The sequence below is a fragment of the Panulirus ornatus genome, chromosome 50, assembly GCF_036320965.1.
Source record: "Panulirus ornatus isolate Po-2019 chromosome 50, ASM3632096v1, whole genome shotgun sequence".
NCBI lineage: Eukaryota > Metazoa > Arthropoda > Malacostraca > Decapoda > Palinuridae > Panulirus > Panulirus ornatus.
Genome location: NC_092273.1, coordinates 22,959,072 through 22,975,211, shown reverse-complemented (window position 1 = coordinate 22,975,211; position 16,140 = coordinate 22,959,072). Strand labels below are relative to the sequence as shown.

The following is a 16,140-nucleotide window of genomic DNA, read 5'->3' as shown; positions in this document are numbered from 1 at the left end:
GATGGGATACACTGTGGGATGGGATAGACACTGTGGGATGGGATAGACACTATTGGATGGGATACACTGTGGGATGGGATAGACACTGTGGGATGTGATAGACACTGTGGGATGGGATAGACACTGTGGGATGTGATAGACACTGTGGGATGGGATAGAAACTGTGGGATGGGATAGACACTGGGATGCGATGGACACTGTGGGATGGGATAGACACTGTGGGATGGGATAGACACTGTGGGATGGGATAGACACTGTGGGATGGGATAGACACTGTGGGATGTGATAGACACTGTGGGATGTGATTGACACTGTGGGATGGGATAGACACTGTAGGATGTGATAGACACTGTGGGATGGGATAGACACTGTGGGATGTGATAGACACTGTGGGATGGGATAGACACTGTGGGATGGGATAGACACTATTGGATGGGATACACTTTGGGATGGGATAGACACTGTGGGATGGGATAGACACTATTGGATGGGATACACTGTGGGATGGGATAGACACTGTGGGATGTGATAGACACTGTGGGATGGGATAGACACTGTGGGATGTGATAGACACTGTGGGATGGGATAGAAACTGTGGGATGGGATAGACTCTGGGATGCGATGGACACTGTGGGATGGGATAGACACTGTGGGATGGGATAGACACTGGGATGCGATGGACACTGTGGGATGGGAGAGACACTGTGGGATGGGATAAACACTGAGATGGGATAGACACTGGGATGGATAGACACTGTGGGATGGGATAGACACTGTGGGATGGGATAGACACTGTAGGATTCGATGGACACTGTAGGATGGGATAGACACTGTAGGATGGGATAGACACTGTGGGATGCGATAGACACTGTGGGATGGGATAGACACTGGAATGCGATGGACACTGTGGGATGGGATAGACACTGTGGGATGGGATAAACACTGAGATGGGATAGACACTGAGGGATGGGATAGACACTGTGGGATGCGATGGACACTGTGGGATGGGATAGACTCTGTGGGATGCGATAGACACTGTGGGATGGGATAGACACTGGGATGCGATGGACACTGTGGGATGGGATAGACACTGTAGGATGGGATAAACACTGATATGGGATAGACACTGAGGGATAGGATAGACACTGTGGGATGCGATGGACACTGTGGGATGGGATAGACACTGTGGGATGGGATAGACACTGTGGGATGGGATAAACACTGATATGGGATAGACACTGAGGGATGGGATAGACACTGTGGGATGCGATGGACACTGTGGGATGGGATAGACACTGTGGGATGCGATAGACACTGAGATGGGATAGACATTCCGGGATGGGATAGAAACTGTGGGATGGGATAGACTCTATAGGATGGGAGGGACAGTGCATGATGGAAAAGACACTATTATAGGATGGGCAGGAGAGTGTGGGACAGAAGGGATCCTACAGGGATGGGACTGATAAGTCCATATTGAAAACAAAGAAAACTTTAAAGTTATGATACAAAATGTGATTCACAACATATCATTAATGGTAATTTATTCTTTTTCTTGTTTGACTTAAATCGTCAGAGAACACAACAGTGTCTTTAATAGTAATAATAACTAATAATAACATAATAATAATAATAATAATAATAATAATAATAATAATAATAATAAAAATAATAATAATAATAGTAATTTTTTTTTTTTTTTTTTTTTTTGCTTTGTCGCTGTCTCCCGCGTTTGCGAGGTAGCGCAAGGAAACAGACGAAAGAAATGGCCCAACCCACCCCCATACACATGCCTTGATTCAATCCACTAACAGCACGTCAACCCCGGTATACCACATCGCTCCAATTCACTCTATTCTTTGCCCTCCTTTCACCCTCCTGCATGTTCATGCCCCGATCACACAAAATCTTTTTCACTCCATCTTTCCACCTCCAATTTGGTCTCCCTCTTCTCCTCGTTCCCTCCACCTCCGACACATATATCCTCTTGGTCAATCTTTCCTCACTCATTCTCTCCATGTGCCCAAACCATTTCAAAACACCCTCTTCTGCTCTCTCAACCACGCTCTTTTTATTTCCACACATCTCTCTTACCCTTACGTTACTTACTCGATCAAACCACCTCACACCACACATTGTCCTCAAACATCTCATTTCCAGCACATCCATCCTCCTGCGCACAACTCTATCCATAGTCCACGCCTCGCAACCATACAACATTGTTGGAACCACTATTCCTTCAAACATACCCATTTTTGCTTTCCGAGATAATGTTCTCGACTTCCACACATTCTTCAAGGCTCACAGAACTTTCGCCCCCTCCCCCACCCTATGATCCACTTCCGCTTCCATGGTTCCATCCGCTGCCAGATCCACTCCCAGATATCTAAAACACTTCACTTCCTCCAGTTTTTCTCCATTCAAACTCACCTCCCAATTGAATTGACCCTCAACCCTACTGTACCTAATAACCTTGCTCTTATTCACATTTACTCTTAACTTTCTTCTTTCACACACTTTACCAAACTCAGTCACCAGCTTCTGCAGTTTCTCACATGAATCAGCCACCAGCGCTGTATCATCAGCGAACAACAACTGACTCACTTCCCAAGCTCTCTCATCCCCAACAGACTTCATACTTGCCCCTCTTTCCAAAACTCTTGCATTCACCTCCGTACCAACCCCATCCATAAACAAATTAAACAACCATGGAGACATCACACACCCCTGCCGCAAACCTACATTCACTGAGAACCAATCACTTTCCTCTCTTCCTACACGTACACATGCCTTACATCCTCGATAAAAACTTTTCACTGCTTCTAACAACTTTCCTCCCACACCATATATTCTTAATACCTTCCACAGAGCATCTCTATAGTAATAATAGTAATAATAATAATAATAATAATAATAATAATAATGATAATAGTAATAATAATAATAATAATAATAATAATAATAATAATAACAATAATAATAATAAAAATAATAATAATAATTGACTGTATTTATTAACAATACACACACGTCTTGGGCACTTGAACACGACGGTACGACCCGTCGCGCGTCTGTGTGTACGTCTGCACGGCCCTTGTCCCCGGCACGACCATATATATATATATATATATATATATATATATATATATATATATATATATATATATATATATATATATATATATATATATATTATATATATGGCGTCCTAGCTTCGTCTCTTCATTATCTACTGACTGTTATATTTCTCTCTTGTGTCTCCCCTGATGATGTGATTATTACACGAAAGTGCACTTGGGAACTTTTCGTGTTTCATTTTCCCCGTGGACTCATATTCCTATATATATATATATATATATATATATATATATAGCCCCACAATAAGGTACCCTAGCCCCCACAACAGGTTGGGTCAGTACTTACACAGTGGCAGCAGAAGGGCCAGTGGTTACTCCCCAGTGGTTATGCAGGTGGGTGGACACACCAGGATATTACACACAGACACATACACACACAGACACACACACAGACACACACACACAGACACACACACACACACACACACCAAGGAACTTGGGAGTATACGCCACTGGGGTGGACTCAGTGGTGGCCACTATATGAACGTATATTCAAATGATATATATATATTGGAGTGTATATATATATATATATATATATATATATATGACCTGGTGGTAGTGTTACGGGGGCACGAAGAACAAGTTATAGCCGCGGAGAACCAGATATATGTAAGATAACAGCACTTTGGGTGTTGAGCAGCGCGGGAAAACTTCCGCCTAAAAAGGCGCGGGAAGGGAGCGGAGCGACGCGCACCTCACACGCACCACAGTCACACTGAGCTCGGCCCCACACACGTGGTCTCTGTATACCTCTAGCTCCTCCCTCCTTCCCTCCCTCCCTCCCTCCCTCCCTCCCTCCCTCCCTCCTTCCCTCCCTCCCTCCCTCCTCCACCCCCTGACCCCCCTGATGATCTCCCCAACCCACCCGCCCCTCCCTAGGATCCCTCCCTCCCTCCCCACCTACCGGAGGACACAACACTAACCTACCCCTCCACTTACACCTTCCCTCCCCTCCCTCCCTCCCCCGGGACCCCTTCTCAACCAGACCCCAAGGGATAGCCCTCCCATGCCCCAGGAGGGGGGGGGTTCCCACCCCACCCCGCCCCCCCCCCTATCTCTCTCCCATCCCACAGGGATCTTACCACCCCCCCCTCCCCCCCTCCCCCTCCCCCTCCCTCCACCAAATGACAATACCTACCCGGGGAAGACCCCAGCCCCCCCTCCCCCTCCCCCTCCCCCTCCTCCCGCATCCTGGCTACGCCCCTCCCCCTGCCATAGCCCCGCCTCCCCCCAGACACACACACACACACACACACACACACACACACTTGGGTGTAGTGGTAGTCATCCAACCCAGGTGCAAGGTGACCTAATGACCTACGTAAATATTCAGATAAATATTTTTTTTTAAATAACGATAAACGGAAGAGATGCGTTATTGTAATAAAACGCCCACACGAATTATGATATTTAAACGTGAAGAGAACACGCAACCCACACCAATATATATTTCTTCTTTCTTTCATACTATTCGCCATTTCCCGCGATAGCGAGGTAGCGTTAAGAACAGAGGACTGGGCCTTTGAGGGAATGTCCTCACTTGGCCCCCTTCTCTGTTCCTTCTTTTGGAAAATTAAAAACGAGAGGGGAGGATTTCCAGCCCCCCGCTCCCTTCCCTTTTAGTCGCCTGTCACTGTCTCCCGCGTTAGCGAGGTAGCGCAAGGAAACAGACGAAAGAAATGGCCCAACCCACCCACATACACATGTATATACATACACGTCCACACACGCAAATATACATACCTATACATCTCAATGTACACATATATATACACACACACAGACATATACATATATACCCATGTACATATATATGAATGTATATATTTATTTATTGGAAAGGATCACAATTTTGCGCGTGATCACGTATATTCCTATGAGTCCACGGGGGAAAAATGAAACACGACAAGTTCCCAAGTGCACTTTCGTTTCATAATCACATCATCAAGGGAGACACAAGAGAGAAATATATACACAGAGAGAGAGAGAGAGAGAGAGAGAGAGAGAGAGAGAGAGAGAGAGAGAGAGAGAGCAGACTAGAAGCTCCTGAGGTGGAGACTCTGGCCCTGTTAATACCCCATCCACCACTAATTTAACATGTTAACGTATGGTAAATGATAACATTAACATTGCAGTCAGGAGTTCAGTGCCTTTTTGCTCTTTGAACGCCAATTAAAAAAAATTGCTGGTGGGTGACCCACGCTAACGTGAGTTAAAAATTAACTTAACACACATTAACACAATCCTGTTAGATATTAACATCGAAGTGTTAGGCTGGCCACAAGGGCGTCTTCCTTAGCCTCATTAACCTTCGTAAACAAGGTATTATACTCTTCACAAGAATTATTGACGCAATTATTGACGCAATTACATGCGTAGCCGTGAGGACAGGAGTCCCCGTTGGAAACGGGTTTATAACATAACGCGTGACCACTGCGTAATAATATGTACGCATGACCATTGCGTAATAATATGTACGCATGACCACTGCGTAATAATATGTACGCATGACCATTGCGTAATAATATGTACGCATGACCATTGCGTAATAATATGTACGCATGACCACTGCGTAATAATATGTACGCATGACCACTGCGTAATAATATGTACGCATGACCAATGCGTAATATGATGTACGCATGACCACTGCGTAACAATATGTACGCATGACCATTGCGTAATAATATGTACGCATGACCACTGCGTAATAATATGTACGCATGACCACTGCGTAATAATATGTACGCATGACCACTGCGTAACAATATGTACGCATGACCATTGCGTAATAGTCGTATCCATGTAGATCTGTGGCCGTCAGGGGCGGGGGGGGGGGGGGGTAGGTATGTTGTCTTGACCTCTGTGTGGGGGGGGGAGGGGTCAACACTGTACCATTCGCAAGTCCCGAGATCAGAGATAAACGAGATCAGAGATAAGAGATATACGAGATCAGAGATGTAAGAGATACGAGATATACGAGATCAGAGATAAGAGATATAATAGATAAGAGATATACGAGATCAGAGATAAGAGATATAATAGATAGGAGATATACGAGGTCAGAGATCAGAGATATAATAGATAAGAGATATACGAGATTAGAGATGAGATATAATAGATAAGAGATATACGAGATCAGAGATAAGAGATATAATAGGTAAGAGATATACGAGATCAGAGATAAGAGATATAATAGATAAGAGATATACGAGATCAGAGATAAGAGATATAATAGATAAGAGATATACGAGGTCAGAGATCAGAGATATAATAGATAAGAGATATACGAGATTAGAGATAAGAGATATAATAGATAAGAGATATACGAGGTCAGAGATCAGAGATATAATAGATAAGAGATATACGAGATCAGAGATAAGAGATATAAGAGATCAGAGATAAGAGATATACGAGATCAGAGATGTAAGAGATACGAGATATACGAGATCAGAGATAAGAGATATAAAAGATAAGAGATATACGAGATCAGAGATCAGAGATATAATAGATAAGAGATATACGAGGTCAGAGATCAGAGATATAATAGATAAGAGATATACGAGATTAGAGATAAGAGATATAATAGATAAGAGATATACGAGGTCAGAGATCAGAGATATAATAGATAAGAGATATACGAGATCAGAGATAAGAGATATAAGAGATCAGAGATATACAGATCAGAGATAAGAGATATACGAGATCAGAGATGTAAGAGATACGAGATATACGAGATCAGAGATAAGAGATATAAAAGATAAGAGATATACGAGATCACAGACATACGAGATAAGAGACATTTTTTGTAAAAGTTTCTTGGTCGTGCCAAATAGCTAGTCTGGTGAGGGTTGTTGACCAGGTCAACACTGCCCACTGTCACACCCACGTCGCCTGCCTTACATCACCAGCAAACCTCGCTACATACAACCATCCAATGTCTCGCATGCCAGCGCCAAAAGTCTCGCACATGTCCGCCAAAAGTCTCTGGTATGAGCGCCAAACGTCGTTAATATAAGCGCCAGAAGTCTCACAGAAGCGCCAAAAATTCGCTAAGACAAACGCCGAAAGTCGCTAATATAAACGCCAGATGTCGCTAATTTAAAGCGCCAAAAGTCTCATGTAAGCGCCAAACGTCGCTAATATAAGCGCTAAACGTCGCTAATTTAAGAGCCAAAAGTCTCTCATGTACGCGCCAAACATCGCCTTTTTAAGCGCCAAATGTCGCATATTTAAGCGCCAAACATCGCTAATTAAAGCTCCAAAAGTCTCTCATATAAGCGCCAAACGTTGCAGATGTAAGCGCTAAAATGTCGCTAACGTAAGCGCTAAAAGTCGCTAATGTAATCGCCAAAATATCGCTAGTATAAGCGATAAAAGTCACTAATGTATGCGCCAAAGGTCGCTAATACAAGCGCCTAAATTGTCTCATATAAGCTCCAAAAGTCTCTAATATAAGCCCAAATGTCGCTAATATAAGCACCTAAAATGTCTCATATAAGCGCCAAATGTCGCTAATATAAGCACCTAAAATGTCTCATATAAGCGCCAAATGTCGCTAATATAAGCACCTAAAATGTCTCATATAAGCGCCAAACGTCGCTAATATAAGCGCCAAAAGTCGCAAAGATAATCGCCAAAATATCGCTAATATAAGCGCCAAACTTTGCTAATATAAGCGCCAAAGGTCGCAAATGTAATCGCCAAAATGTCGCTAATATAAGCGCCAAACGTCGCTAATATAAGCTCCAAAATGTCGCTAATATAAGCGCCAAACGTCGCTAATATAAGCTCCAAAGGTCGCAAATGTAATCGCCAAAATCTCGCTAATGTAAGCGCCAAACTTTGCTAATATAAGCGCCAAAGGTCGCAACTATAATCGCCAAAACGTCGCTAATATAAGCGCCAAACGCCGCAAATGTAATCGCCAAAATGTCGCTAATGATAGCGCTAAACGTGGCTACTATAAGCGCCATAGTATCCCAGTGAGCGGAAGTGACCTGACCACTTAACCCTACCGTGAGGTCCAGGTGGGAGGCAGGTCCCTGACCCATGCTGATACATGACCCTTACGGGTCTATACACATTATATATACACATTATATATACACATTATGTTTGCTGGTGTATATATCATCTGGCAGATATTATTATTATTATTATTATTATTATTATTATTATTATTAGTATTATTATTATTATCATTATTATTATTATTATTATTACTATTATCAATATTATTATCATTGTTATTATTCTCATTTTTATTATTATTATTATTATTATTATTATTATTATTATTAGTATTATTATTAGTATTATTATTTATCATTATAATTATTATTATTATTATCATTATAATTATTATTATTATTATTATTATTATTATTATTACAAATTCATTATTATCATTTTCATCTCGTTCGTTTAAGTAATGTCTCACTAATTACCTTAATCATCTCATTAAGGTTAAGTAATAGAAAGCTTTGAACTTTCTCTGAACTTGGTATAGGAAGTTCCTTGAAACGTTCATCTTGACACGAACCTTCGCTGAACATCTTGTTCATAACAAGTGTTCTCCAGTGGTCGTGTGGGTAGACCACTGGAGAACACCAGTGGTCTACCCACACCGACAGTCTGCGGCTCACTGAACGAATCAATGAAAAGCACTGGGTATATATATATATATATATATATATATATATATATATATATATATATATATATATATATATATATATATTTTTTTTTTTTTATACTTTGTCGCTGTCTCCCGCGTTTGCGAGGTAGCGCAAGGAAACAGACGAAAGAAATGGCCCAACCCCCCCCCCCATACACATGTACATACACACGTCCACACACGCAAATATACACACCTACACAGCCTTCCATGGTTCACCCCAGACGCTTCACATGCCTTGATTCAATCCACTGACAGCACGTCAACCCCGGTATACCACATCGCTCCAATTCACTCTATTCCTTGCCCTCCTTTCACCCTCCTGCATGTTCAGGCCCCGATCACACAAAATCTTTTTCACTCCATCTTTCCACCTCCAATTTGGTCTCCCTCTTCTCCTCGTTCCCTCCACCTCCGACACATATATCCTCTTGGTCAATCTTTCCTCACTCATTCTCTCCATATGCCCAAACCATTTCAAAACACCCTCTTCTGCTCTCTCAACCACGCTCTTTTTATTTCCACACATCTCTCTTACCCTTACGTTACTTACTCGATCAAACCACCTCACACCACACATTTTCCTCAAACATCTCATTTCCAGCACATCCATCCTCCTGCGCACATCTCTATCCATAGCCCACGCCTCGCAACCATACAACATTGTTGGAACCACTATTCCTTCAAACATACCCATTTTTGCTTTCCGAGATAATGTTCTCGACTTCCACACATTTTTCAAGGCTCCCAGAATTTTCGCCCCCTCCCCCACCCTATGATCCACTTCCGCTTCCATGGTTCCATCCGCTGACAGATCCACTCCCAGATATCTAAAACACTTCACTTCCTCCAGTTTTTCTCCATTCAAACTCACCTCCCAATTGACTTGACCCTCAACCCTACTGTACCTAATAACCTTGCTCTTATTCACATTTACTCTTAACTTTCTTCTTCCACACACTTTTCCAAACTCAGTCACCAGCTTCTGCAGTTTCTCACATGAATCAGCCACCAGCGCTGTATCATCAGCGAACAACAACTGACTCACTTCCCAAGCTCTCTCATCCCCAACAGACTTCATACTTGCCCCTCTTTCCAGACTCTTGCATTTACCTCCCTAACAACCCCATCCATAAACAAATTAAACAACCATGGAGACATCACACACCCCTGCCGCAAACCTACATTCACTGAGAACCAATCACTTTCCTCTCTTCCTACACGTACACACGCCTTACATCCTCGATAAAAACTTTTCACTGCTTCTAACAACTTGCCTCCCACACCATATATTCTTAATACCTTCCACAGAGCATCTCTATCAACTCTATCATATGCCTTCTCCAGATCCATAAATGCTACATACAAATCCATTTGCTTTTCTAAGTATTTCTCACATACATTCTTCAAAGCAAACACCTGATCCACACATCCTCTACCACTTCTGAAACCGCACTGCTCTTCCCCAATCTGATGCTCTGTATATGCCTTCACCCTCTCAATCAATACCCTCCCATATAATTTACCAGGAATACTCAACAAACTTATACCTCTGTAATTTGAGCACTCACTCTTATCCCCTTTGCCTTCGTACAATGGCACTATGCACGCATTCCGCCAATCCTCAGGCACCTCACCATGAGTCATACATACATTAAATATATATATATATATATATAATCGCTGTTTTCCGCGTCAGGTAGGTAGCGTCGGGAAACAGACGAAGAATGGCCCATCCACTCATATACACACATATATATACATAAACGCCCATATACGTTTACATACACATAAACAGACATATACATATATATACACATGTACATATTCATACTTGCTTGCCTTCATCCATTTCCGTCGCCACCCCGCCCCAGTGGGAACAGCATCGCTTCCCCCTGCCATATAAAGCGAGATATTACTTTGGAAAATGTTTTCAGTCATCCACAAGAGCGATATTATATTTTGGAAGCGTAAAATAGCCTCAAGAACTTCACGAACAGTTAATTAATAACACCAGCGACCCTTTAGCACATATTTTACTGTCTAGTAAACATGGTCTATCACTTATTTAAAGAATATTTTCCTTTATTTTCTTCAATCAGTTTCAAAATCGAGGTTATTGGCTTATTTTGCAATATGCAAAATCAAATTCGCTGATAATAATTGGACCTAAAATTGCTATATTTAGCGGCCTTTTCCGCTTAGTTGACAACCCTTGGCCAGCGGGCTGGGTCAGGACAGGAGGAACACGAGGAACGGAACCAGAGACTCCCCTCCCCTCCCACAGACTCTTCCCTCCTAAAGATGGCTAATTACTCTCCCTCCCACTCCAAGCTTTCACTCCCATGTAATCCCCGTCATCACGGGACTGTAGGTGTCCCACGGTGAGGCACCATTAATACATGGCGGCGCCGGCGGGGGGGCGGGCCGGCCGCGGGAACCGCCATCACAACATGAGAGAGGAAACAGCCCTGCCCACTGTTGCCAACGCGTGTTCCCCCACCCGCGGATCCTACAAACGCATTATTACATCTAATTATAAACATAAATATTTATTTAACTTCTTGGCACTTAGGGGAAAGTAAACTGGCTCAGTAGAAGGCATAGTGGCTATCATTAAAGGTCATTTATGTATGGGAGATAAAGAAATCTTGTTTAGGGTGGTGTGGCACCATGTTAGGCCTTCCCGCCCAGGTTTCCAGTTGCCTCAGGGCGGCAGATATGGCTGGCTACGTGGCGGACGCCTCTGGGATGATAATTATCATCATCATCATCTCCTCGTCTCTTCCTCCTTCATCACGATGATGGCGGATGATAATGTGAAGGAAATTATCGCACGAGCAAAAATCCATAGACGTGAAGGCAGGGATAAGCGCAGGGAGTTCTTATAACGGTGTCTGGCAATGAGTTGACAACGACGTGCATAAATTTATATATATATATATATATATATATATATATATATATATATATATATATATATATATATATATATATATAAACTGAAGCATGAAATCATTTTTCAATTCATTTTTACTGCCGGTGTATTTGACATTGTAAGAAAGTGTTTGGCCCGCGCCACCTTCATGTTAATGACAACAAAAATAATGAGTCTGAGGGTACGAGGGTCTGTGAATGAGTGTATGAGGGTCTGTGAGTGAGGGTATGAGGGTCTGAGTGAGGATATGAGGGTCCGTAAGTGAGGCTATGAGGGTCAGTGAGTGCGAGGGTGTGTGAGTGAGGGTTTGTGAATGAGTATGAGGGTCTGTGAGGGCATGAGGGTCTGTGCGTGAGGGTATGAGGGTCTGAGTGAGGATAAGAGGGTCCATGAGTGAGGATGTGAGGGTCCGTGAGTGAGAGTATGAGGGTCAGTGAGAGCGAGGGTGTGTGAGTGAGGGTATGAGGGTGTGTGAGAGTTGTGAATGAGTATGAGGGTCTGTGAGGGCATGAGGGTCTGTGAGTGCGAGGACCAGGAGGGAACAGTTGAGTAGGTCAGGTCCACGCTGGCCTGGGGTGGCAGACCCCTCCCCCTCCACAGACCACAACACTAACCCCCCCCCCCCTACTCACCCCACTCCCCTGGGGAGAAGAGGGGGGGGTGGGTCCTGGGTGGGAGGGGAGTACGTGGGGGTGTAAGAGGGGAGGGGAAGGGAAGGGAGGGGAGTACGTGGGGGTGTAAGAGGGGGAGGGGAAGGGAAGGGAGGGGAGTACGTGGGGGTGTAAGAGGGGAGGGGAAGGGAAGGGAGGGGAGTACGTGGGGGTGTAAGAGGGGAGGGGAAGGGAAGGGAGGGGAGTACGTGGGGGTGTAAGATGGGGGGGAGGAAGGCTATAGTAAACATCACCAGAAAACGGAAAGCGGGTGGTTAATGCTGTAGTAACCAGAAGAAAACGGAGAAGGGAGTGCTGCGGTAAACAGAAAACGGCGATGTCGTACATGGACAGCTATTTAGAAGAAAAAAAAGGCTACTGAGGTTGTAGATCTACAACTGATTACTAACAACTTCCTCATAACCAGCTTAATGAGGTAAATAATCATCAGTAATGCTAATGAGGGAATGACACACACACACACACACACACACACACACACACTCTGGTAACCAAATACCCCCGAGTGTTCGTCAGTTACTCCATGATCTCCCTAGTCTACAACTGGTAACCAAATACCTCGCCAAACTTCACAACCCCCTGACCTTTCTCGTAGTCTCCTGGTAGCTACAACCTGACCCTGGTTGTGGTTGTGGTTGTCTGTGGTTGTTGTGGTTGACCCTTGTGGTTGTGGTTGTGGTTATGGTTGTGGTTGTGGTTGTTGTTGTGGTTGTGGTTGTTATGGTTATGGTTGTGGTTGTTGTGGTTATGGTTGTGGTTGTGGTTGTTGTGGTTATGGTTGTTTGTGGTGGTTGTGGTTGTGGTGGTTGTGGTTATTGTTGTGGTTGTGGTTGTGGTTATGGTTGTGGTTGTTGTTATGGTTGTGGTTGTGGTTGTTGTGGTTATGGTTGTGTTTGTGGTTGTTGTGGTTGTGGTTGTGGTGGTTTTGTTTGTGGTTGTTGTGGTTATGGTTGTGGTTGTTGTGGTTATGGTTGTGTTTGTGGTTGTTGTGGTTGTGTTTGTGGTTGTTGTGGTTGTGGCTGTGGTTGTTGTGATTGTGGTGGTTTTGTTTGTGGTTGTTGTGGTTGTGGTGGTTGTGGTTGTTGTGGTTATGGTTGTGTTTGTGGTTGTTGTGGTTGTAGTGGTTGTGTTTGTGGTTGTGGTGGTTGTGGTTGTGGTGGTTTTGTTTGGTTGTGGTTGTTGTGGTTATGGTTGTGTTTGTGGTTGTTGTGGTTGTGGTTGTTGTGGTTGTGGTGGTTGTTTGTGGTTGTGGTGGTTGTGGTTGTGGTGGTTTTGTTTGTGGTTGTTGTGGTTGTGGTTGTGGTGGTTGTGTTTGTGGTTGTGGTGGTTGTGGTTGTTGTGGTTGTGGTGGTTGTTTGTGGTTGTGGTGGTTGTGGTTGTGGTGGTTTTGTTTGTGGTTGTTGTGGTTGTGGTTGTGGTGGTTGTGTTTGTGGTTGTGGTGGTTGTGGTTGTTGTGGTTATGGTTGTGTTTGTGGTTGTTGTGGTTGTGGTGGTTGTGTTTGTGGTTGTGGTTATGGTTGTGGTTGTTGTGGTTGTGGTGGTTGTGGTTGTGGTGGTTGTGGTTGTTGTGGTTATGGTTGTGTTTGTGGTTGTGGTGGTTGTGTTTGTGGTTGTGGTTGTGGTTGTTGTGGTTGTTGTGGTTATGGTTGTGTTTGTGGTTGTGGTTGTGGTGGTTGTGGTTGTTGTGGTTGTGGTTATGGTTGTGTTTGTGGTTGTGGTGGTTGTGGTTATGGTTGTGTTTGTGGTTGTTGTGGTTGTGGTGGTTGTGTTTGTGGTTGTGGTGGTTGTGGTTGTGGTTGTTTGTGGTTGTTGTGGTTGTGGTTGTGGTGGTTGTGGTTGTGGTTGTGGTTGTTGTGGTTATGGTTGTGTTTGTGGTTGTTGTGGTTGTGGTTGTTGTGGTTATGGTTGTTTGTGGTTGTTGTGGTTGTGGTGGTTGTGGTGGTTGTGGTTGTGGTTGTGGTTGTTGTGGTTGTGGTGGTTGTGGTTGTTGTGGTTATGGTTGTGTTTGTGGTTGTTGTGGTTGTGGTGGTTGTGGTTGTTGTAGTTGTGGTTGTTGTGGTTGTGGTTGTGGTTGTGGTTATGGTGGTTGTGGTGGTTATGGTTGTGGTTGTTGTGGTTGTGGTTGTTGTGGTTATGGTTGTGGTTGTGGTGGTTGTGGTTATTGTGGTTGTTGTGGTTATGGTTGTTGTGGTTGTGGTTGTTGTGGTTATGGTTGTGGTTGTTGTGGTTGTGGTTGTTGTGGTTATGGTTGTGGTTGTGGTTGTGGTTATGGTTGTTGTGGTGGTTGTTGTGGTTATGGTTGTGGTTGTTGTGGTTGTGGTTGTTGTGGTTATGGTTGTGGTTGTTGTGGTTATGGTTGTGGTTGTTGTGGTTGTGGTGGTTGTGGTTGTTGTGGTTGTTGTTGTTGTGGTTGTGGTTATGGTTGTGGTTGTTGTGGTTGTGGTTGTGGTTGTGGTTGTTTAGAAGCAGATATCCAGTTCCTCCAAATATTTTCATGATTTCCTCATTACTTTTCCTTCTTGTTATCTTCATATTCAAGGTCTGGCTACCAGGACAGTACCTGGCAGGTCCCTGGTACCAGGACAGTACCTGCCAGGTCCCTGGTACTGGTGGGTCACACTAACAGCCGTACAAGCCCTACGGTCTGAAGAGAAAACGAGATACATGACAACGAAAATGGGAAGTGGAAAACAGGGGTAAGGGTGGGGGGAAGGGAGGGGGGTAACAGTTGTGGGTTCCCCCCCCCCCCCCTCTGAGTTGTAGAGTAAAACCACAGTTTACTCCAGGGTCCAGAGCGGTGCGCTCCGGTCAGTAGGAGGGGAAGGTTTTCTACTCCCCCCCCCACCACCACCCCACCACTTCACCCCCCCCCCAACCACTGGACTCGACACCCTCGACACTATACACCCCCTAACCCCCCCCCCTTCCCCCAAAACACCTCCATGACTACCCCATAGTGTTTCCTGTCCACTACACCCAGCAAGTACACGCTACACCCAGCCAGGACATGCTATACCCAGGCAAGCATACACTACACCCAGGCACGCATACGCTACACCCAGGCAAGCACACGCTACACCTAGCGACTAAGTATAATAAGAATTATATATATATCCCTGGGGATAGGGGAGAAAGAATACTTCCCACGTATTCCCTGCGTGTCGTAGAAGGCGACTAAAAGGGGAGGGAGCGGGGGGCTGGAAATCCTCCCCTCTCGTTTTTTTTTCATTTTCCAAAAGAAGGAACAGAGAAGGGGGCCAAGTGAGGATATTCCCTCAAAGGCCCAGTCCTCTGTTCTTAACGCTACATCGCTAACGCGGGAAATGGCGAATAGTATGAAAGATTAGTATGACAGTAACATCATGTTAAGAGTCAACTTTGAAAATAAACTGGCGAATCCTGTCTCAAGATAGTACAGTGTAGGGTAGTGTGGTGTAGTACAGTGTAGTATAGTACAGTGTAGTGTAGGGTAGTGTGGTGTAGTACAGTGTAGTATAGTACAGTGTAGTGTAGGGTAGTGTGGTGTAGTACAGTGTAGGGTAGTGTGATGTAGTATAGTGTAGTGTAGTGTGGTGTAGTACAGTGTAGTATAGTACAGTGTAGTGTAGGGTAGTGTGGTGTAGTACAGTGTAGTATAGTATAGTGTAGTGTAGTGTAGTGTGGTGTAGTACAGTGTAGTATAGTACAGTGTAGTGTAGGGTAGTGTGGTGT

The 16,140-nt window shown here is 44.2% G+C and overlaps 1 protein-coding gene across 2 annotated transcripts in view; it reads right to left on the bottom strand.

The window, feature by feature from the left end:
- The window catches only part of LOC139764657 (cyclin-dependent kinase 4-like), a 500,685-nt gene that overhangs the window by 401,885 nt on the left and 82,660 nt on the right, over nucleotides 1-16,140 (bottom strand). The window contains exon 1 of one of the 2 annotated variants that reach the window (XM_071691516.1): nucleotides 3,424-3,852. The exons of the other annotated variant lie outside the window; for it this stretch is intronic. The gene's annotated coding sequence lies outside the window, so the exon portion shown is untranslated. Of the gene's footprint in view, nucleotides 1-3,423; nucleotides 3,853-16,140 lie in introns of those variants that run through there. 2 annotated transcript variants of the gene reach the window in all.